We start from the raw sequence: 24,111 nt of genomic DNA, 5'->3' as shown, positions 1-24,111 counted from the left end.
TTATCTTGGTCCCACAGCTTGATCATAACTCTATATGAATTTAATAAATAACCTTGCATTCTTTATTTAAAAATGATTTCCTATAAAGGAAACCTATCAAAATATGTAAGTTTAGAAAAACCATACACTATTCCTTAACTAAAAGTTAACCAAAACCAAGTCAACAACATCTACTATTAAACGTATCAAAATAGAATGCAAGTTAATGTTTAACAAAAGCTGCCATCATAAATATGCAGACTCTCTAAGCACAGCGGAAGCAATCAATCATGGACCTGAGAATAAAACATGCGAGTAACTGTCAACAAAAATGTTGAGTGAATTATAGGTTTAATATTGCAAACAATATTTAATTTAAACAATAAAAATTTATGTTTGAAAACATAAAAACTCCTTTTCAGACCACAAAATTATATGCTAGAAAACATATAAAAACATTATTCCATTTACCGTGAGGCACCTGGTAACCACTTAACCATTTATTTACCCTTGCCAAACACAATAAATAATATACACCGAACAAGTGTATCTACAACAAAATACGAAGTACTAAACATTCCGATTATAAATTGCTAGCGCGAATAGCTCGAAATGGGGTTGTCAAACCCGATAGATCTATCCGTAGGATTCGCGTTCACCAGTAGAAACCAGTGATTACAGTTACCGGACTAGGGAATATTTTTGTTCAACTCACAATGAATAAGTTAAACCAACTTCCACTTGTGTCCAAAATATAAAATAAATTGTATGTATTCTCATCCCAAAAGATTTAAAATTGAAAATGGGACTATAACTCACCTTAAAGCAAAAGAAGTAACCACACAAAAATGCGAACAGCAAATGAAGTAAGTGATCAAGAATGATCACAACGCCGACCTATAAATAAAGCAGGTCGATATAAATAACTAACTTAGGTCAAGTCTTAGTATGATAGCTATTGTACATGTTGCAAGTAGACATAGAACAATACTCAGCATGCATCGGTTTGATCAGAACAGCGTACGGACACACACTTTGTATTTTTAGAAAGTTTCTATTTTTAGCAGGTTTCCATTTTTGGAAAGTTTCTATTTTAGGAAAGTTTCTATTTTAGGAAAGTTTCTATTTTTGGAAAGTTTCTATTTTAGGAAAGTTTCTATTTTTGGAAAGTTTCTATTTTTGAAAAGTTTCTATTTTAGAAAAGTTTCTATTTTTGGAAAGTTTCCAAATTTGGAAAGTTTCTATTTTTAGAAAGTTTTTAAGTTAGGAAAGTTTCCTTATTTAGAAAGTCAACAAAAGTCAACTGAAAGGTAAAGTCAACTGAAAGTCAACTCAAAAGTCAACCTTGGTCAAACATAGTCAACATTAATTTTAAAAGTATAAGTTATAGTAATAATATAAGTTATAATGTTTATTAAAGTTAAATATGTATAATTATGTCATAACATAAGTTTAATTATATTAAAATAAATTGTTAAGTTAACATAAGTTTAAATGATATAATTAATATAACCTAAGTATTTAATTAATTAATTAAATATTAGACATAATATAAGTATTATTATTTAATAATAAATTTTAATCATATCATAAGTATTATTAATTAATAATGAATTATTAATCATACCATAAGTTTCTAATTATAATTATTAAATCATAAGTATTTAATAATTAAATCATAATTAAATAATAACTAAGTCTTATAATAATTAAATAATTATTTAATCCTTATTATAAGTCTTATTATAATAATCTCATAATATAAGTTTAATACTTATCATAAGTATTTTTCATTAACAATAAAAGTATTATTAATCATAAGTTTAATTAAAAGTTTAATTAAATCATAAGTAATAATTAAATGATATAATAAATGTATATCATAAGTCTTAAATTATAATAATTACTTTTATATCATAAGTAATTTAATAATAATGAGAATCATTATTTATATCATAAGTTTTAATAATTAATCATAAGTTTTAATTAAAAGTTCATCGGGTCATAACTTGAGCCCCGGGAATCGGTTTTCGGAGAGTCTTATATATATCTTCGCCTAACCAACCCACCCAACATATTAGTGTGCTCAAGAACATCCCAAGAATAGTCACCAAGTCGTGACTTACAGCTCTTAATCAGTTTGGACATTTAATCAGCTCAAAAACGTGTTTTAGTCATAACGGGTGATCCGTGGCTCGGATTTCAATGACCCGAACATGAAAGTTCATCCCATCATCAATACTAACATACTAGTACACCCTATGGACTCTAAAAATGGTCACAAAGTCGGACCAAACCAGGTTCAATTCGTTTTCATAGTTTAATCTCCACATAACACCATTTTAATCATAACTAGACATCCGGGAATCGAAATGACATGAATCCGGAGTCTAAAATTAATGTCTTGATGAGAGGAACTCATCTAGACACTTTAATTTCACTTTTATAACAGTTAAATTTCCAGAAAATAACAAACAAGCTGCTGTCCCAAATTAATCAAACCGAAAACATGAGTTAACGAGCATTTCTACGCATACAATCAACCATACAATAACATATAAGCATCATACTATCATTATAACATATAAAAACAGAAAAGTTAAAGAAAAATTAAAAAGCTCGGGTTAGGGTTTATACCCTAATCAAGAATTGATTTATATGAACGCCTAGAGAAGAACGAGAGCAATCCGATTATGTAAAAAACCCTATGATCCAAGCTTGATTTGATGATGAATTGATGATGATGATGGTAAGAAGGTGACGTCCAAGAAAAAAAGAAAAGAGGAAGAGGAGAGAAATTAGGTTTAGGGAAAAACAAGGAAATGTAAAATGATAATGAAATGAAAAATGAAAAAAATGAAAATGGGGAGGGGGTCCCATTTGGCTGAATTTTTGATGGTGTGGGCCCCTTTGTGGCCCAACTTTGATAAATAAAAGAATTCTTATGGCCCGAATGCCCGAACGAAAACCCGAAACGCGAAAACACCGCTACGCGATTAAATATTCGGAGAGATAACGCACACGCGACAAATAAAATATATAAACACTATATATGATCATATGACATCAAAATATCATATTTAAAAAATTTTGGATTTAAAATTCCCAAAAGTTTGACCGTTGGTTAGAAAACCGAAAAGATTCGCCGGATAGAAATCCACGAGACGTAGAAACGTACAACTTAAAATATGAATACAAATATTCACATAACACATAATAATTAATATATTATTACAAAAATAATAATATAGATCATAGAAATGACGTGGCACGAATAAAAATTAACGGTCGTTAAATAATTAACGGTCTTTAAATAATTAACGGTCGTTAAATAATTAACGGTAAAAGATAACGGAAAAAGTAGGGTCGTTACACTTTTGCAAACCATCAAACTAATCGTACAATATTAACTGCATATAGTACACAATACACAAGCCATCGAGTAACTTAAATGGTGTATTACATTGTTTCATTTCTAAAACCCTACAAATTACTGAATAATGATTTAAGGATAATTAATTTTGTTCGAGAATTGAATAAACTAATATAGATTCACGTAATGAAATCCAGCACTATATATGAACTTACACTACACTAAAACTGATCATACAAACAAAGAAGACATAACATTACTGGTCGTCCTTATACTATTTTTCTATCATAGATCGTCCTTGTGGTTTGCAAAGGCATCAACCATAGTCCCCGTACTTGACGCTCATTAGATCTTCTGGTTAAGTGACATCATGTGCCAATCACATGATGCCCAATTTGGTCTTTTGAAATTTGTGATTAACCTTCATCTTCTTCCTTACCATTTTTAATGAATCATAGTTTTCAATAAATCACACAAAATTTTTTAAATCAAACTCATCAAAACATCGATGAATTGAAACGAGACGATTACCACTGAAACCACCATATCTTATGAAACATCAAATTTCTTTACCTCGACTAGGGTCTATAAAATCTGATGTTAGTAAGGCTTCATCTCCATCAATCCGGCTGAATTGAAGATTACTTAAAACCTCAAGTAATAAGTCGAGTAAATATCATACGTAAATGTTGGATGGTGAAGTAGAATAAAAAAAAGAACATAAAGGTTCGCTGCATGGTTTGCATGATAGGGAAAAGATGCTCGCACCCGCGAGCTAACAAACTCGTGAATGGGAAGTTTTTGGTTGCGACTGGAGAAACACTCGTTGTGTTGCTCGCGAATGCGACGAGTCTGCTTTGTTGATGCTTGTGACCGCGAGAAGTGGTCTGGGCGCCAGAATTGGAACGTGACTAGGAATCCTCGTTGTGATCTATTTCATCTCTGTTTATGCTCCATAAATAGACTCTATGTAACTAATACATGTATGCATGAAATTTATCAAAGAAATGTCCTCTAGTGTGGAATTAAAGTAATCACATTAATTACATATAACCACGCTAATTCTTATGTCGATTTTCTTACGTTTTGCTTTTGATCATTGTGCAAGTGGGTGATTTGTTTATCACTTGCGTTGTTTAGGTCCTTTTAATCTTAAAAACTGGTATCAGAGCTTAGGCTCATGTTTTGGGATCGATGGCAGAAGACCGGAAGTTAATATTTGAGCGGTTTAACATAAAAGACATCAGCTTTTCGAAGATGCAAATTGAAGATTACTTGTATCTGAAAAAGCTTCATCAACCCTTGTTGGAGACTACGCCTGAAGGCATGAGTGATGTCGATTGGGCGTTATTGGATCACCAAGTTGTGGGTGATATGCGTCTTTCTCTTGCTAAGAACGTTGCATATACTGTTGTGATTGCGAAGACGATGTGTACGCGTTTGAAGACTGTTGATGCATTTTCTATAAGTCCCTAGACATCTATCCTATGTTTGTGATTAGCACTTCAGTTTATGGACTACCATGATCGCTCGTTATTATTCTATCTGTGTTTATATGTGGTTACAGGTAATACAGGAACGCGATATGGAAGTTTGGCTATATTAGACACAGTCAGACGTACGAGTGAAGTCTCACTCGTACGGCTGACAAGCTCATATGCACGAGTGTGCTGATCCGAGTCACAAACCTAATCTGTGTAAACATACACGAGTGAGTGATCACCCGTACGGCTGAGACAGCCCGCTCGTACGAGTGAGGGCTGACTCACACGGTTGAGTCAACAGCAGGGGTATATAAGTGTTATGTTCTTCATTCTAGGTTAAGCCTCTCATTTTACACACACATCACTCAGATCTGGTAGCCTGTCCGATTCGCTCTCAACCCAAATCACTCAAGAGGTGAATAATAGCTCTAGGTGTTAATCTAATCACACATCCTTTGTTACAATATTCACTAGAATGGTTTGATTCACTAATTCCGCCTTTGTGTGAATTAAACCTATTGATTTCGAAGTTCCTAGTCATGTTTCATCATTGGTATCAGAGCGTTTGTTGTGATTTCAACATCATCTAGTGATTTTTGGTGATTAAAGAGTTTATTATTTTGGGTTTTTGAGTTTAGAGTGATTTTGATCAAAAAGGAATCATTTTTACATGTGTAATTGTGATTAGAGAGTGGGTTTATGTTAGTTTAGTGCAAATCCAGCTTTTGGACGAAGAAATTGAGGTTTAACATCAGTTTCTAGAGTTTTAGAGTGAATTAGGTTGAACAGCAACCCACACGAGTGGGTCAGTGAAAAATTGCTCACTCGCGCGATTGACGTCACTCGTGAACTCACACGCACGGTTTAGCATAACCTTGCTTAGGTTAAGTGACTACAGTCTAATCACACGAGTGATCATACGTTTGACCGTGAAACGTACGAGTGATCATACGGTTGATCCTTACTCGCACGTCTGAGATTTAGTGTTAGTTCTTTTGGTTGGTTAGGTCACACGTACGATTAAGTAGTGACACGTACGCTTGAGGTTTTGACTCGTACGCTTGATATCCTGAACCGCACGGTTTACCTGTTTTGGAAATATTGTCAAGATGTTTAATTCGAACGATTACGCGTTAGCTGCACCGTTAGTTCAGAGTATTACGAATATGACTCAACGATTACTCCTTGCTGAGAGTTAATCAGGAAGTGGTACGAAATTTCCAAGATTAATGAACATGGATAATTATTCTACTTGGAAGTCTATATTTAAAATTTGGTCTGATGGTCAGGACACGAAGCTTTGGAAGTACATTGAAACCAAATTTCAATGGCCACGTTCACCAGTTACAAATGAATTGTATACGTTACATAATATACCTTCGGAAGAACGTGAAGAGTATAACTTGGAGAAGAAGATGTACTGTAACTTGACAAGTGCTCTTGATGGTCCGATTTTCCATCAATTTCCATGTCATGATAATTCATTCAAGATATGGGGAGCACTTTGTACTATCAATGAAGGAAATACATCTTACAGAACTAGAAAAGGTTTAGAGTTGAAAGCTGAATTTGATCGTTTTCACTGGCAAGTCGGAGAATCTATTACGGAATTGGTTGAAAGATACCGTCATTTGCTAGCTGAACTACACAAGCATGATGTAACCATTGCTGAGAAAGATAAAGTGACATGTCTAGCTGGAGCATTACCATTAGAAAGGAATGGTTTCGTACTAACTATGAAAACAAGTGGATAACTTGCTACTGCTACAGTGAACTCGTTTATCGCAAGACTTCAAGAAGAAGAGTTAGAGTTGTTAAACAAAGTTAAGAGGTCTAAACAAGTTCAAGACACCAAAATGTATTGTCCAAATGGTTATACACCACCAAAATCAGCTCATGCACCATTTCAAACAGCTTTTGCTACAAACAATCAGACTATGTATGGTTTGAATGTTAGCAGTACACCTATTCAACAATATTCGTTTCCACCACAAGTTTCACCATGTTCTCTCAATACTAAATCACAGCCTACTTCCAATACCACAGAGTCATCTACACCGACTGCATCAGATGTTCTATCTGCACTTAAGATCGAGAACATAAGGAAAGTTGGGAAAGAAAAGATCAGTGAGAATATAGCTTTACTATCAAGCCTTGTTAATTCCAAAGATAGTTATCTTGATGGTCGTGTGTGTAACATTCATCTAACAACTAAAGATTATCATCAACTTGATAAAGATGAAGCCGAAAAGATGGATATTATGTGGGGTATGGCAAATCTTGTGAGAAGAGCGAACTGAAAAACCGATAAGTCTGACCAAAGATACAAAACTGGGATTTGATATGAATACTGTTACTTGTTACAACTGTGGAGAATTAGGTCATTTTTCAAGAAAATGTACAAAACAGAAGAAGCAGGGTAATCATAATCCGTTCAAGAATCAGAACTACAATTCTCAGAGTCAAACAACTTAGCGTGAGATTTACATTACTGATAAAGTAAATGAACTTGAAACAGCTGAGACTCCTAATAAAGATTTGGTTGTAATTCATGGAGATGATGATGATTGGTCTATCAAATTGAATGTAGATGATCAACAACCTAAAGCAAACATGGCGAAGATTACTGAAACTGAAAAAGACTGTGTCACAAATCGAAATTTAATTGAGAAGCAGACTACTCGTGCTAAAAGAGCTGAAGAATTGTCTCGAACCATTCGAAAGGAGAAGATTCAGAAACAGGTTAAAGACAAATTCAAGAAGGCACGTGATTCAGTTCCTCGCACACCTGAATCTGGAAGTGTTTCACCAACATCGTCAGAGGGCTACTACTACAACAGTTGGAAAGATAGATATGGCGATACCTCAGTGTTTAAAGACAGTCTAGAATCTGATCAAAGTGAAAAACCATTGGTTGATGCTGACAAGGAACTAGACGGATGGGGTAAAATGATTGCAGAAGAGTTGGAAATGTTAGTTCTCATGGGTGAAGGTTCAGATCTTGAGAGTGTAAATTCAGAAGATAATAATTCAGATGAAATTTCAGATTCAGAAGTTGAAGTTAAAGCTGATCATACTGGACTTGATCAAACTGATTTTGAGGCACAGAACAAGAAAGCAGTAGATTTACTAAAGATGTGCTTATCAAAAAGTGATCTTGAGAAGGTCACCGGGTTAGCAAAATCTAAAGATATTTGGGACAAACTTGAACAGATTCATTTGGGAAAAGATGCTGATACATCAGTGAAATGTCCCGTTCTTATTGATTAAAAACGTTCCATATTAATTGATTTCGTTGCGAGGTTTTGACCTCTATATGAGACGTTTTTCAAAGACTGCATTCATTTTTAAAACAAACCATAACCTTTATTTCATAAATAAAGGTTTAAAAAGCTTTACGTAGATTATCAAATAATGATAATCTAAAATATCCTGTTTACACACGACCATTACATAATGGTTTACAATACAAATATGTTACATCGAAATCAGTTTCTTGAATGCAGTTTTTACACAATATCATACAAACATGGACTCCAAATCTTGTCCTTATTTTAGTATGCAACAGCGGAAGCTCTTAATATTAACCTGAGAATAAACATGCTTTAAACGTCAACAAAAATGTTGGTGAGTTATAGGTTTAACCTATATATATCAAATCGTAACAATAGACCACAAGATTTCATATTTCAATACATATCCCATACATAGAGATAAAAATCATTCATATGGTGAATACCTGGTAACCGACAATAACAAGATGCATATATAAGAATATCCCCATCATTCCGGGACACCCTTCGGATATGATATAAATTTCGAAGTACTAAAGCATCCGGTACTTTGGATGGGGTTTGTTAGGCCCAATAGATCTACCTTTAGGATTCGCGTCAATTAGGGTGTCTGTTCCCTAATTCTTAGATTACCAGACTTAATAAAAAGGGGCATATTCGATTTCGATAATTCAACCATAGAATGTAGTTTCACGTACTTGTGTCTATTTTGTAAATCATTTATAAAACCTGCATGTATTCTCATCCCAAAAATATTAGATTTTAAAAGTGGGACTATAACTCACTTTCACAGATTTTTACTTCGTCGGGAAGTAAGACTTGGCCACTGTTGATTCACGAACCTATAACAATATATACATATATATTAAAGTATGTTCAAAATATATTTACAACACTTTTAATATATTTTGATGTTTTAAGTTTATTAAGTCAGCTGTCCTCGTTAGTAACCTATAACTAGTTGTCCACAGTTAGATGTACAGAAATAAATCGATAAATATTATCTTGAATCAATCCACGACCCAGTGTATACGTATCTCAGTATTGATCACAACTCAAACTATATATATTTTGGAATCAACCTCAACCCTGTATAGCTAACTCCAACATTCACATATAGAGTGTCTATGGTTGTTCCGAAATATATATAGATGTGTCGACATGATAGGTCGAAACATTGTATACGTGTCTATGGTATCTCAAGATTACATAATATACAATACAAGTTGATTAAGTTATGGTTGGAATAGATTTGTTACCAATTTTCACGTAGCTAAAATGAAAAAAATTATCCAATCTTGTTTTACCCATAACTTCTTCATTTTAAATCCGTTTTGAGTGAATCAAATTGCTATGGTTTCATATTGAACTCTATTTTATGAATCTAAACAGAAAAAGTATAGGTTTATAGTCGGAAAAATAAGTTACAAGTCATTTTTGTAAAGGTAGTCATTTCAGTCGAAAGAACGACGTCTAGATGACCATTTTAGAAAACATACTTCCACTTTGAGTTTAACCATAATTTTTGGATATAGTTTCATGTTCATAATAAAAATCATTTTCTCAGAATAACAACTTTTAAATCAAAGTTTATCATAGTTTTTAATTAACTAACCCAAAACAGCCCGCGGTGTTACTACGACGGCGTAAATCCGGTTTTACGGTGTTTTTCGTGTTTCCAGGTTTTAAATCATTAAGTTAGCATATCATATAGATATAGAACATTTGTTTAGTTGATTTTAAAAGTCAAGTTAGAAGGATTAACTTTTGTTTGCGAACAAGTTTAGAATTAACTAAACTATGTTCTAGTGATTACAAGTTTAAACCTTCGAATAAGATAGCTTTATATGTATGAATCGAATGATGTTATGAACATCATTACTACCTTAATTTCCTTGGATAAACCTACTGGAAAAGAGAAAAATGGATCTAGCTTCAATGGATCCTTGGATGGCTCGAAGTTCTTGAAGCAGAATCATGACACGAAAACAAGTTCAAGTAAGATCATCACTTGAAATAAGATTGTTATAGTTATAGAAATTGAACCAAAGTTTGAATATGATTATTACCTTGTATTAGAATGATAACCTACTGTAAGAAACAAAGATTTCTTGAGGTTGGATGATCACCTTACAAGATTGGAAGTGAGCTAGCAAACTTGAAAGTATTCTTGATTTTATGAAACTAGAACTTTTGGAATTTATGAAGAACACTTAGAACTTGAAGATAGAACTTGAGAGAGATCAATTAGATGAAGAAAATTGAAGAATGAAAGTGTTTGTAGGTGTTTTTGGTCGTTGGTGTATGGATTAGATATAAAGGATATGTAATTTTGTTTTCATGTAAATAAGTCATGAATGATTACTCATATTTTTGTAATTTTATGAGATATTTCATGCTAGTTGCCAAATGATGGTTCTCACATGTGTTAGGTGACTCACATGGGCTGCTAAGAGCTGATCATTGGAGTGTATATACCAATAGTACATACATCTAAAAGCTGTGTATTGTACGAGTACGAATACGGGTGCATACGAGTAGAATTGTTGATGAAACTGAACGAGGATGTAATTGTAAGCATTTTTGTTAAGTAGAAGTATTTTGATAAGTGTATTGAAGTCTTTCAAAAGTGTATAAATACATATTAAAACACTACATGTATATACATTTTAACTGAGTCGTTAAGTCATCGTTAGTCGTTACATGTAAGTGTTGTTTTGAAACCTTTAGGTTAACGATCTTGTTAAATGTTGTTAACCCAATGTTTATAATATCAAATGAGATTTTAAATTATTATATTATCATGATATTATCATGTATGAATATCTCTTAATATGATATATATACATTAAATGTCTTTACAACGATAATCGTTACATATATGTCTCGTTTAAAAATCATTAAGTTAGTAGTCTTGTTTTTACATATGTAGTTCATTGTTAATATACTTTATGATATGTTTTCTTATCATAGTATCATGTTAACTATATATATATATCCATATATATGTCATCATATAGTTTTTACAAGTTTTAACGTTCGTGAATCACCGATCAACTTGGGAGGTCAATTGTCTATATGAAACATATTTCAATTAATCAAGTCTTAACAAGTTTGATTGCTTAACATGTTGGAAACATTTAATCATGTAAATATCAATCTCAATTAATATATATAAACATGGAAAAGTTCGGGTCACTACAGTACCTACCCGTTAAATAAATTTCGTCCCGAAATTTTAAGCTGTTGAAGGTGTTGACGAATCTTCTGGAAATAGATGCGGGTATTTCTTCTTCATCTGATCTTCACGCTCCCAGGTGAACTCGGGTCCTCTACGAGCATTCCATCGAACCTTAACAATTGGTATCTTGTTTTGCTTAAGTCTTTTAACCTCACGATCCATTATTTCGACGGGTTCTTCGATGAATTGAAGTTTTTCGTTGATTTGGATTTCATCTAACGGAATAGTGAGATCTTCTTTAGCAAAACATTTCTTTAAATTCGAGACGTGGAAAGTGTTATGTACAGCCGCGAGTTGTTGAGGTAACTCTAGTCGGTAAGCTACTGGTCCGACACGATCAATAATCTTGAATGGTCCAATATACCTTGGATTTAATTTCCCTCGTTTACCAAATCGAACAACGCCTTTCCAAGGTGCAACTTTAAGCATGACCATCTCTCCAATTTCAAATTCTATATCTTTTCTTTTAATGTCAGCGTAGCTCTTTTGTCGACTTTGGGCGGTTTTCAACCGTTGTTGAATTTGGATGATCTTCTCGGTAGTTTCTTGTATAATCTCCGGACCCGTAATCTGTCTATCCCCCACTTCACTCCAACAAATCGGAGACCTGCACTTTCTACCATAAAGTGCTTCAAACGGCGCCATCTCAATGCTTGAATGGTAGCTGTTGTTGTAGGAAAATTCTGCTAACGGTAGATGTCGATCCCAACTGTTTACGAAATCAATAACACATGCTCGTAGCATGTCTTCAAGCGTTTGTATCGTCCTTTCGCTCTGCCCATCAGTTTGTGGATGATAGGCAGTACTCATGTCTAGACGAGTTCCTAATGCTTGCTGTAATGACTGCCAGAATCTTGAAATAAATCTGCCATCCCTATCAGAGATAATAGAGATTGGTATTCCATGTCTGGAGACGACTTCCTTCAAATACAGTCGTGCTAACTTCTCCATCTTGTCATCTTCTCTTATTGGTAGGAAGTGTGCTGATTTGGTGAGACGATCAACTATTACCCAAATAGTATCAAAACCACTTGCAGTCCTTGGCAATTTAGTGATGAAATCCATGGTAATGTTTTCCCATTTCCATTCCGGGATTTCGGGTTGTTGAAGTAGACCTGATGGTTTCTGATGCTCAGCTTTGACCTTAGAACACGTCAAACATTCTCCTACGTATTTAGCAACATCGGCTTTCATACCCGGCCACCAAAAATGTTTCTTGAGATCCTTGTACATCTTCCCCGTTCCAGGATGTATTGAGTATCTGGTTTTATGAGCTTCTCTAAGTACCATTTCTCTCATATCTCCAAATTTTGGTACCCAAATCCTTTCAGCCCTATACCGGGTTCCGTCTTCCCGAATATTAAGATGCTTCTCCGATCCTTTGGGTATTTCATCCTTTAAATTTCCCTCTTTTAAAACTCCTTGTTGCGCCTCCTTTATTTGACTAGTAATGTTATTATGAATCATTATATTCATAGATTTTACTCGAATGGGTTCTCTGTCCTTCCTGCTCAAGGCATCGGCTACCACATTTGCCTTCCCCGGGTGGTAACGAATCTCAAAGTCGTAATCATTCAATAATTCAATCCACCTACGCTGCCTCATATTCAGTTGTTTCTGATTAAATATGTGTTGAAGACTTTTGTGGTCGGTATATATAATACTTTTGACCCCATATAAGTAGTGCCTCCAAGTCTTTAATGCAAAAACAACCGCGCCTAATTCCAAATCATGCGTCGTATAATTTTGTTCGTGAATCTTCAATTGTCTAGACGCATAAGCAATCACCTTCGTTCGTTGCATTAATACACAACCGAGACCTTGCTTTGATGCATCACAATAAATCACAAAATCATCATTCCCTTCAGGCAATGACAATATAGGTGCCGTAGTTAGCTTTTTCTTCAATAACTGAAACGCTTTCTCTTGTTCATCATTCCATTCAAATTTCTTCCCTTTATGCGTTAACGCAGTCAAGGGTTTTGCTATTCTGGAAAAGTCTTGGATGAACCTTCTGTAGTAACCAGCTAGTCCTAAAAACTGGCGTATGTGTTTCGGAGTTTTCGGGGTTTCCCACTTTTCAACAGTTTCTATCTTTGCCGGATCCACCTTAATACCTTCTTTGTTCACTATGTGACCGAGGAATTGAACTTCTTCCAACCAAAATGCACACTTTGAAAACTTAGCGTACAATTCTTCCTTCCTCAATACTTCTAACACCTTTCTCAAATGTTCACCGTGTTCTTGGTCATTCTTTGAGTAAATAAGTATGTCATCAATGAAAACAATGACAAACTTGTCAAGGTATAGTCCACACACTCGGTTCATAAGGTCCATGAACACAGCTGGTGCATTAGTTAAACCAAACGGCATGACCATAAACTCGTAGTGACCGTAACGTGTTCTGAAAGCAGTCTTTGGAATATCATCTTCTTTCACCCGCATTTGATGATACCCGGAACGTAAGTCAATCTTTGAATAAACAGACGAGCCTTGTAGTTGATCAAATAAGTTGTCGATTCTCGGTAGTGGGTAGCGGTTCTTGATGGTAAGTTTGTTCAACTCTCGGTAGTCGATACACAACCTGAATGTACCATCTTTCTTCTTGACAAACAAAACAGGAGCTCCCCACGGTGATGTGCTTGGTCGAATGAAACCACGCTCTAAAAGTTCTTGTAATTGGCTTTGCAGTTCTTTCATCTCGCTGGGTGCGAGTCTGTAAGGAGCACGAGCTATTGGTGCAGCTCCTGGTACAAGATCTATTTGAAATTCAACGGATCGATGTGGGGGTAATCCCGGTAATTCTTTCGGAAATACATCGGGAAATTCTTTTGCAATGGGAACATCATTGATGCTCTTTTCTTCAGTTTGTACTTTCTCGACGTGTGCTAGAATAGCATAGCAACCTTTTCTTATTAGTTTTTGTGCCTTCAAATTACTAATAAGATGTAGCTTCGTGTTGCCCTTTTCTCCGTACACCATTAAGGGTTTTCCTTTTTCTCGTATAATGCGAATTGCATTTTTGTAACAAACGATCTCCGCTTTCACTTCTTTCAACCAGTCCATACCGATTATCACATCAAAACTCCCTAACTCTACTGGTATCAAATCAATCTTAAATGTTTCGCTAACCAGTTTAATTTCTCGATTCCGACATATATTATCTGCTGAAATTAATTTACCATTTGCTAATTTGAGTAAAAATTTACTATCCAAAGGCGTCAATGGACAACTTAATTTAGCACAAAAATCTCTACTCATATAGCTTCTATCCGCACCCGAATCAAATAAAACGTAAGCAGATTTATTGTCAATAAGAAACGTACCCGTAACAAGCTCCGGTTCTTCCTGTGCCTCTACCGCATTAATATTGAAAACTCTTCCACGGCCTTGTCCATTCGTGTTCTCCTGGTTCGGGCAATTTCTAATAATGTGGCCTGGTTTTCCACATTTATAACAAACTACATTGGCATAACTTGCTCCGACACTACTTGCTCCGCCATTACTCGTTCCGACACCATTTGTTCCTTTCGTTCTATTAACCCCTGGTCCGTAGACCTCACACTTCGCCGCGCTATGACCATTTCTTTTACACTTGTTGCAAAATTTGGTGCAGAACCCCGAGTGATTCTTTTCACACCTTTGGCATAGCTGCTTCTGATTGTTGTTGTTGTTGTTGCGGTTATTATTGTTGTTGGGATGATTGTTGTAGTTGCTGTTGTTGTTGTTGTTGTTGTTGTTGGGCCGTTTGTTGTAGTTGCGATTGATGTTGCGATTGTTGGGATAATTGTTGCGATTATTGTTGTAATTGCTGTTGTTGTTGTATTGGTGATTCTTATCACCGTTTTCCTCCCACTTTCTTTTGACTTGCTTCACATTGGCCTCTTCAGCAGTCTGTTCTTTAATTCTTTCTTCAATCTGGTTCACTAGTTTGTGAGCCATTCTACATGCCTGTTGTATGGAGGCGGGCTCGTGTGAACTTATATCTTCTTGGATTCTTTCTGGTAATCCTTTCACAAACGCGTCGATCTTCTCTTCCTCATCTTCGAATGCTCCCGGACACAATAGGCACAATTCTGTGAATCGTCTTTCGTACGTGGTAATATCAAATCCTTGGGTTCGTAACCCTCTAAGTTCTGTCTTGAGCTTATTGACCTCGGTTCTGGGACGGTACTTCTCGTTCATCAAGTGCTTGAATGCTGACCACGGTAGTGCGTACGCATCATCTTGTCCCACTTGCTCTAGATAGGTATTCCACCATGTTAACGCAGAACCTGTGAAGGTATGTGTAGCGTACTTTACTTTGTCCTCTTCAGTACACTTACTTATGGCAAACACCGATTCAACCTTCTCGGTCCACCGTTTCAATCCGATCGGTCCTTCGGTTCCATCAAATTCCAAAGGTTTGCAGGCAGTGAATTCTTTGTAGGTGCATCCTACACGATTTCCTGTACTGCTAGATCCAAGGTTATTGTTGGTATGTAGCGCAGCCTGTACTGAGGCTATGTTTGAAGCTAGAAAAGTACGGAATTCCTCTTCATTCATATTCACGGTGTGTCGAGTAGTCGGTGCCATTTCCTTCAAAATAGTTAAATGGAACAAGTTAATCATACAGAATATTAAGAGTAGTTAATAGTATTTCGTAGCATAATATGAACTCATTTATAAAAGCTTTTTCTTCATATTAGCGTTTTATAAGTTTAAATTCGGGTAGTACCCACCCGTTAAGTTCATACTTAGTAGCTAATATACAATTCAACTACTACAATTCTATATGAAAAACTGAATATAATAATATTTCGCGTTCAACTTTTATACAATATTTTACAAACTTACAATACCGCTTATTTTACATAAAGCATGAAATATAGCACACAATAACTTTGATACAAGATAGTTGTGAAGACAATTCTAGCTAGTACACAAGTCGTTCAGCAAAGGCAATAAAGACACGTAATTCATACGTCCAGAAACAAGTCATGCATTCTGGTTTTACTAGGACTACTTCCCATCCTTGGTCTTGTGCAACATAACCGTTATGGCCGTTGATAAGACAGCGTGTTGTAACGTCATCAAAGGGACGAGGGTTACGTAATGTCCAACAGTCCCGTAATAATCTAAAAACCTCATTTCTTACCCCAATTACCGACTCCGTCACTTGTGGAAACGTTTTGTTTAATAGTTGTAGCCCGATGTTCTTATTCTCACTTTGGTGAGAAGCGAACATTACTAATCCGTAAGTATAACATGCTTCTTTATGTTGCATGTTAGCCGCTTTTTCTAAATCACGAAGTCCAATATTCGGATATATTGAGTCAAAATAATTTCTTAACCCGTTGCGTAAAATAGCATTTAGGTTCCCCGCAATATATGCGTCAAAGTAAACACATCGTAACTTATGGGTTTCCCAATGTGATATCCCCCATCTTTCAAACGAAAGTCTCTTATAAACCAAGACATTCTTGGAACGTTCTTCGAATGTCTTACAAACTGATCTCGCCTTAAATAGTTGTGCCGAAGAATTCTGGCCGACTCTAGACAAGATTTCATCAATCATGTCTCCGGGTAGGTCTCTTAAAATATTGGGTTGTCTATCCATTTTGTGTTTTTAAACTGTAAAATAGACAAGAGTTAGATTCATAAAAAAAAATACTTATTAATACAAGCAATTTTTACATATATCATAAAGCATAAGAACACTATATTACATATATTACATCACACGAATACAACTATCTTATTCCGACTCGCTCGTTTCTTCTTCTTCGGTTTTGGTTCGTTTTGCCAAGTTTCTAGGGATATATGATGTTCCCCTAATACGAGCCGTCGTTGTCCACATTGGTTTAGAAAAACCTGGTGGTTTAGAGGTTCCCGGGTCATTGTTACAACTTAAGGACTTCGGGGGTTGACGATACATATAAAGTTCATCGGGGTTGGAATTAGATTTCTCTATTTTTATGCCCTTTCCCTTATTATTTTCTTTTGCCTTTTTAAATTCAGTTGGGGTAATTTCTATAACATCATCGGAATTCTCGTCGGAATCCGATTCATCGGAGAATTGGTAATCCTCCCAATATTTTGCTTCCTTGGCGGAAACACCATTGACCATAATTAACTTTGGTCGGTTGGTTGAGGATTTTCTTTTACTTAACCGTTTTATTATTTCCCCCACCGGTTCTATTTCTTCATCCGGTTCCGATTCTTCTTCCGGTTCCGATTCTTCTTCCGGTTCCGACTCTTCTTCCGGTTCCTCTTCGGGAACTTGTGAATCAGTCCACAAATCATTCCAATTTACATTTGACTCTTCATTATTATTAGGTGAGTCAATGGGACTTGTTCTAGAGGTAGACATCTATCACATAATATCAAACACGTTAAGAGATTAATATATCACATAATATTCATATGTTAAAAATATATAGTTTCCAACAAAAATGTTAAGCAATCATTTTTAAAGAAAACACGGTCGAAGTCCAGACTCACTAATGCATCCTAACAAACTCGATAAGACACACTAATGCAAATTTTCTGGTTCTCTAAGACCAACGCTCGGATACCAACTGAAATGTCCCGTTCTTATTGATTAAAAACGTTCCATATTAATTGATTTCGTTGCGAGGTTTTGACCTCTATATGAGACGTTTTTCAAAGACTGCATTCATTTTTAAAACAAACCATAACCTTTATTTCATAAATAAAGGTTTAAAAAGCTTTACGTAGATTATCAAATAATGATAATCTAAAATATCCTGTTTACACACGACCATTACATAATGGTTTACAATACAAATATGTTACATCGAAATCAGTTTCTTGAATGCAGTTTTTACACAATATCATACAAACATGGACTCCAAATCTTGTCCTTATTTTAGTATGCAACAGCGGAAGCTCTTAATATTAACCTGAGAATAAACATGCTTTAAACGTCAACAAAAATGTTGGTGAGTTATAGGTTTAACCTATATATATCAAATCGTAACAATAGACCACAAGATTTCATATTTCAATACATATCCCATACATAGAGATAAAAATCATTCATATGGTGAACACCTGGTAACCGACAATAACAAGATGCATATATAAGAATATCCCCATCATTCCGGGACACCCTTCGGATATGATATAAATTTCGAAGTACTAAAGCATCCGGTACTTTGGATGGGGTTTGTTAGGCCCAATAGATCTACCTTTAGGATTCGCGTCAATTAGGGTGTCTGTTCCCTAATTCTTAGATTACCAGACTTAATAAAAAGGGGCATATTCGATTTCGATAATTCAACCATAGAATGTAGTTTCACGTACTTGTGTCTATTTTGTAAATCATTTATAAAACCTGCATGTATTCTCATCCCAAAAATATTAGATTTTAAAAGTGGGACTATAACTCACTTTCACAGATTTTTACTTCGTCGGGAAGTAAGACTTGGCCACTGTTGATTCACGAACCTATAACAATATATACATATATATTAAAGTATGTTCAAAATATATTTACAACACTTTTAATATATTTTGATGTTTTAAGTTTATTAAGTCAGCTGTCCTCGTTAGTAACCTATAACTAGTTGTCCACAGTTAGATGTACAGAAATAAATCGATAAATATTATCTTGAATCAATCCACGACCCAGTGTATACGTATCTCAGTATTGATCACAACTCAAACTATATATATTTTGGAATCAACCTCAACCCTGTATAGCTAACTCCAACATTCACATATAGAGTGTCTATGGTTGTTCCGAAATATATATAGATGTGTCGACATGATAGGTCGAAACATTGTATACGTGTCTATGGTATCTCAAGATTACATAATATACAATACAAGTTGATTAAGTTATGGTTGGAATAGATTTGTTACCAATTTTCACGTAGCTAAAATGAAAAAAATTATCCAATCTTGTTTTACCCATAACTTCTTCATTTTAAATCCGTTTTGAGTGAATCAAATTGCTATGGTTTCATATTGAACTCTATTTTATGAATCTAAACAGAAAAAGTATAGGTTTATAGTCGGAAAAATAAGTTACAAGTCATTTTTGTAAAGGTAGTCATTTCAGTCGAAAGAACGACGTCTAGATGACCATTTTAGAAAACATACTTCCACTTTGAGTTTAACCATAATTTTTGGATATAGTTTCATGTTCATAATAAAAATCATTTTCTCAGAATAACAACTTTTAAATCAAAGTTTATCATAGTTTTTAATTAACTAACCCAAAACAGCCCGCGGTGTTACTACGACGGCGTAAATCCGGTTTTACGGTGTTTTTCGTGTTTCCAGGTTTTAAATCATTAAGTTAGAATATCATATAGATATAGAACATGTGTTTAGTTGATTTTAAAAGTCAAGTTAGAAGGATTAACTTTTGTTTGCGAACAAGTTTAGAATTAACTAAACTATGTTCTAGTGATTACAAGTTTAAACCTTCGAATAAGATAGCTTTATATGTATGAATCGAATGATGTTATGAACATCATTACTACCTTAATTTCCTTGGATAAACCTACTGGAAAAGAAAAAAATGGATCTAGCTTCAATGGATCCTTGGATGGCTCGAAGTTCTTGAAGCAGAATCATGACACGAAAACAAGTTCAAGTAAGATCATCACTTGAAATAAGATTGTTATAGTTATAGAAATTGAACCAAAGTTTGAATATGATTATTACCTTGTATTAGAATGATAACCTACTGTAATAAACAAAGATTTCTTGAGGTTGGATGATCACCTTACAAGATTGGAAGTGAGCTAGCAAACTTGAAAGTATTCTTGATTTTATGAAACTAGAACTTTTGGAATTTATGAAGAACACTTAGAACTTGAAGATAGAACTTGAGAGAGATCAATTAGATGAAGAAAATTGAAGAATGAAAGTGTTTGTAGGTGTTTTTGGTCGTTGGTGTATGGATTAGATATAAAGGATATGTAATTTTGTTTTCATGTAAATAAGTCATGAATGATTACTCATATTTTTGTAATTTTATGAGATATTTCATGCTAGTTGCCAAATGATGGTTCCCACATGTGTTAGGTGACTCACATGGGCTGCTAAGAGCTGATCATTGGAGTGTATATACCAATAGTACATACATCTAAAAGCTGTGTATTGTACGAGTACGAATACGGGTGCATACGAGTAGAATTGTTGATGAAACTGAACGAGGATGTAATTGTAAGCATTTTTGTTAAGTAGAAGTATTTTGATAAGTGTATTGAAGTCTTTCAAAATTGTATAAATACATATTAAAACACTACATGTATATACATTTTAACTGAGTCGTTAAGTCATCGTTAGTCGTTACATGTAAGTGTTGTTTTGAAACCTTTAGGTTAACGATCTTGTTAAATGTTGTTAACCCAATGTTTATAATATCAAATGAGATTTTAAATTATTATATTATCATGATATTATCATGTATGAATATCTCTTAATATGATATATATACATTAAATGTCTTTACAACGATAATCGTTACATATATGTCTCGTTTAAAAATCATTAAGTTAGTAGTCTTGTTTTTACATATGTAGTTCATTGTTAATATACTTTATGATATGTTTTCTTATCATAGTATCATGTTAACTATATATATATATCCATATATATGTCATCATATAGTTTTTACAAGTTTTAACGTTCGTGAATCACCGATCAACTTGGGTGGTCAATTGTCTATATGAAACATATTTCAATTAATCAAGTCTTAACAAGTTTGATTGCTTAACATGTTGGAAACATTTAATCATGTAAATATCAATCTCAATTAATATATATAAACATGGAAAAGTTCGGGTCACTACAGTACCTACCCGTTAAATAAATTTCGTCCCGAAATTTTAAGCTGTTGAAGGTGTTGACGAATCTTCTGGAAATAGATGCGGGTATTTCTTCTTCATCTGATCTTCATGCTCCCAGGTGAACTCGGGTCCTCTACGAGCATTCCATCGAACCTTAACAATTGGTATCTTGTTTTGCTTAAGTCTTTTAACCTCACGATCCATTATTTCGACGGGTTCTTCGATGAATTGAAGTTTTTCGTTGATTTGGATTTCATCTAACGGAATAGTGAGATCTTCTTTAGCAAAACATTTCTTTAAATTCGAGACGTGGAAAGTGTTATGTACAGCCGCGAGTTGTTGAGGTAACTCTAGTCGGTAAGCTACTGGTCCGACACGATCAATAATCTTGAATGGTCCAATATACCTTGGATTTAATTTCCCTCGTTTACCAAATCGAACAACGCCTTTCCAAGGTGCAACTTTAAGCATGACCATCTCTCCAATTTCAAATTCTATATCTTTTCTTTTAATGTCAGCGTAGCTCTTTTGTCGACTTTGGGCGGTTTTCAACCGTTGTTGAATTTGGATGATCTTCTCGGTAGTTTCTTGTATAATCTCCGGACCCGTAATCTGTCTATCCCCCACTTCACTCCAACAAATCGGAGACCTGCACTTTCTACCATAAAGTACTTCAAACGGCGCCATCTCAATGCTTGAATGGTAGCTGTTGTTGTAGGAAAATTCTGCTAACGGTAGATGTCGATCCCAACTGTTTCCGAAATCAATAACACATGCTCGTAGCATGTCTTCAAGCGTTTGTATCGTCCTTTCACTCTGCCCATCAGTTTGTGGATGATAGGCAGTACTCATGTCTAGACGAGTTCCTAATGCTTGCTGTAATGTCTGCCAGAATCTTGAAATAAATCTGCCATCCCTATCAGAGATAATAGAGATTGGTATTCCATGTCTGGAGACGACTTCCTTCAAATACAGTCGTGCTAACTTCTCCATCTTGTCATCTTCTCTTATTGGTAGGAAGTGTGCTGATTTGGTGAGACGATCAAATATTACCCAAATAGTATCAAAACCACTTGCAGTCCTTGGCAATTTAGTGATGAAATCCATGGTAATGTTTTCCCATTTCCATTCCGGGATTTCGGGTTGTTGAAGTAGACCTGATGGTTTCTGATGCTCAGCTTTGACCTTAGAACACGTCAAACATTCTCCTACGTATTTAGCAACATCGGCTTTCATACCCGGCCACCAAAAATGTTTCTTGAGATCCTTGTACATCTTCCCCGTTCCAGGATGTATTGAGTATCTGGTTTTATGAGCTTCTCTAAGTACCATTTCTCTCATATCTCCAAATTTTGGTACCCAAATCCTTTCAGCCCTATACCGGGTTCCGTCTTCCCGAATATTAAGATGGTTCTCCGATCCTTTGGGTATTTCATCCTTTAAATTTCCCTCTTTTAAAACTCCTTGTTGCGCCTCCTTTATTTGAGTAGTAATGTTATTATGAATCATTATATTCATAGATTTTACTCGAATGGGTTCTCTGTCCTTCCTGCTCAAGGCATCGGCTACCACATTTGCCTTCCCCGGGTGGTAACGAATCTCAAAGTCGTAATCATTCAATAATTCAATCCACCTACGCTGCCTCATATTCAGTTGTTTCTGATTAAATATGTGTTGAAGACTTTTGTGGTCGGTATATATAATACTTTTGACCCCATATAAGTAGTGCCTCCAAGTCTTTAATGCAAAAACAACCGCGCCTAATTCCAAATCATGCGTCGTATAATTTTGTTCGTGAATCTTCAATTGTCTAGACGCATAAGCAATCACCTTCGTTCATTGCATTAATACACAACCGAGACCTTGCTTTGATGCATCACAATAAATCACAAAATCATCATTCCCTTCAGGCAATGACAATATAGGTGCCGTAGTTAGCTTTTTCTTCAATAACTGAAACGCTTTCTCTTGTTCATCATTCCATTCAAATTTCTTCCCTTTATGCGTTAACGCAGTCAAGGGTTTTGCTATTCTGGAAAAGTCTTGGATGAACCTTCTGTAGTAACCAGCTAGTCCTAAAAACTGGCGTATGTGTTTCGGAGTTTTCGGGGTTTCCCACTTTTCAACAGTTTCTATCTTTGCCGGATCCACCTTAATACCTTCTTTGTTCACTATGTGACCGAGGAATTGAACTTCTTCCAACCGAAATGCACACTTTGAAAACTTAGCGTACAATTCTTCCTTCCTCAATACTTCTAACACCTTTCTCAAATGTTCACCGTGTTCTTGGTCATTCTTTGAGTAAATAAGTATGTCATCAATGAAAACAATGACAAACTTGTCAAGGTATGGTCCACACACTCGGTTCATAAGGTCCATGAACACAGCTGGTGCATTAGTTAAACCAAACGGCATGACCATAAACTCGTAATGACCGTAACGTGTTCTGAAAGCAGTCTTTGGAATATCATCTTCTTTCACCCGCATTTGATGATACCCGGAACGTAAGTCAATCTTTGAATAAACAGACGAGCCTTGTAGTTGATCAAATAAGTCGTCGATTCTCGGTAGTGGGTAGCGGTTCTTGATGGTAAGTTTGTTCAACTCTCGGTAGTCGATACACAACCTGAATGTACCATCTTTCTTCTTGACAAACAAAACAGGAGCTCCCCACGGTGATGTGCTTGGTCGAATGAAACCACGCTCTAAAAGTTCTTGTAATTGGCTTTGCAGTTCTTTCATCTCGCTGGGTGCGAGTCTGTAAGGAGCACGAGCTATTGGTGCAGCTCCTGGTACAAGATCTATTTGAAATTCAACGGATCCGCAATTGGACTTCGTAACAGACCACAAATGGAGATCCTAAGAGAAAGAATTTAAATATATCTGTGTCACCTGTGAAAGGTAAAATTCTAAAGAGAAGTTTTGAGGAAAA

Source organism: Rutidosis leptorrhynchoides, chromosome 11 (assembly GCF_046630445.1).
Source record: "Rutidosis leptorrhynchoides isolate AG116_Rl617_1_P2 chromosome 11, CSIRO_AGI_Rlap_v1, whole genome shotgun sequence".
Classification (NCBI taxonomy): Eukaryota; Viridiplantae; Streptophyta; class Magnoliopsida; order Asterales; family Asteraceae; genus Rutidosis; species Rutidosis leptorrhynchoides.
The sequence above is the reverse complement of the archived record's forward strand: the minus strand, read 5'-3'. Positions refer to the sequence as shown.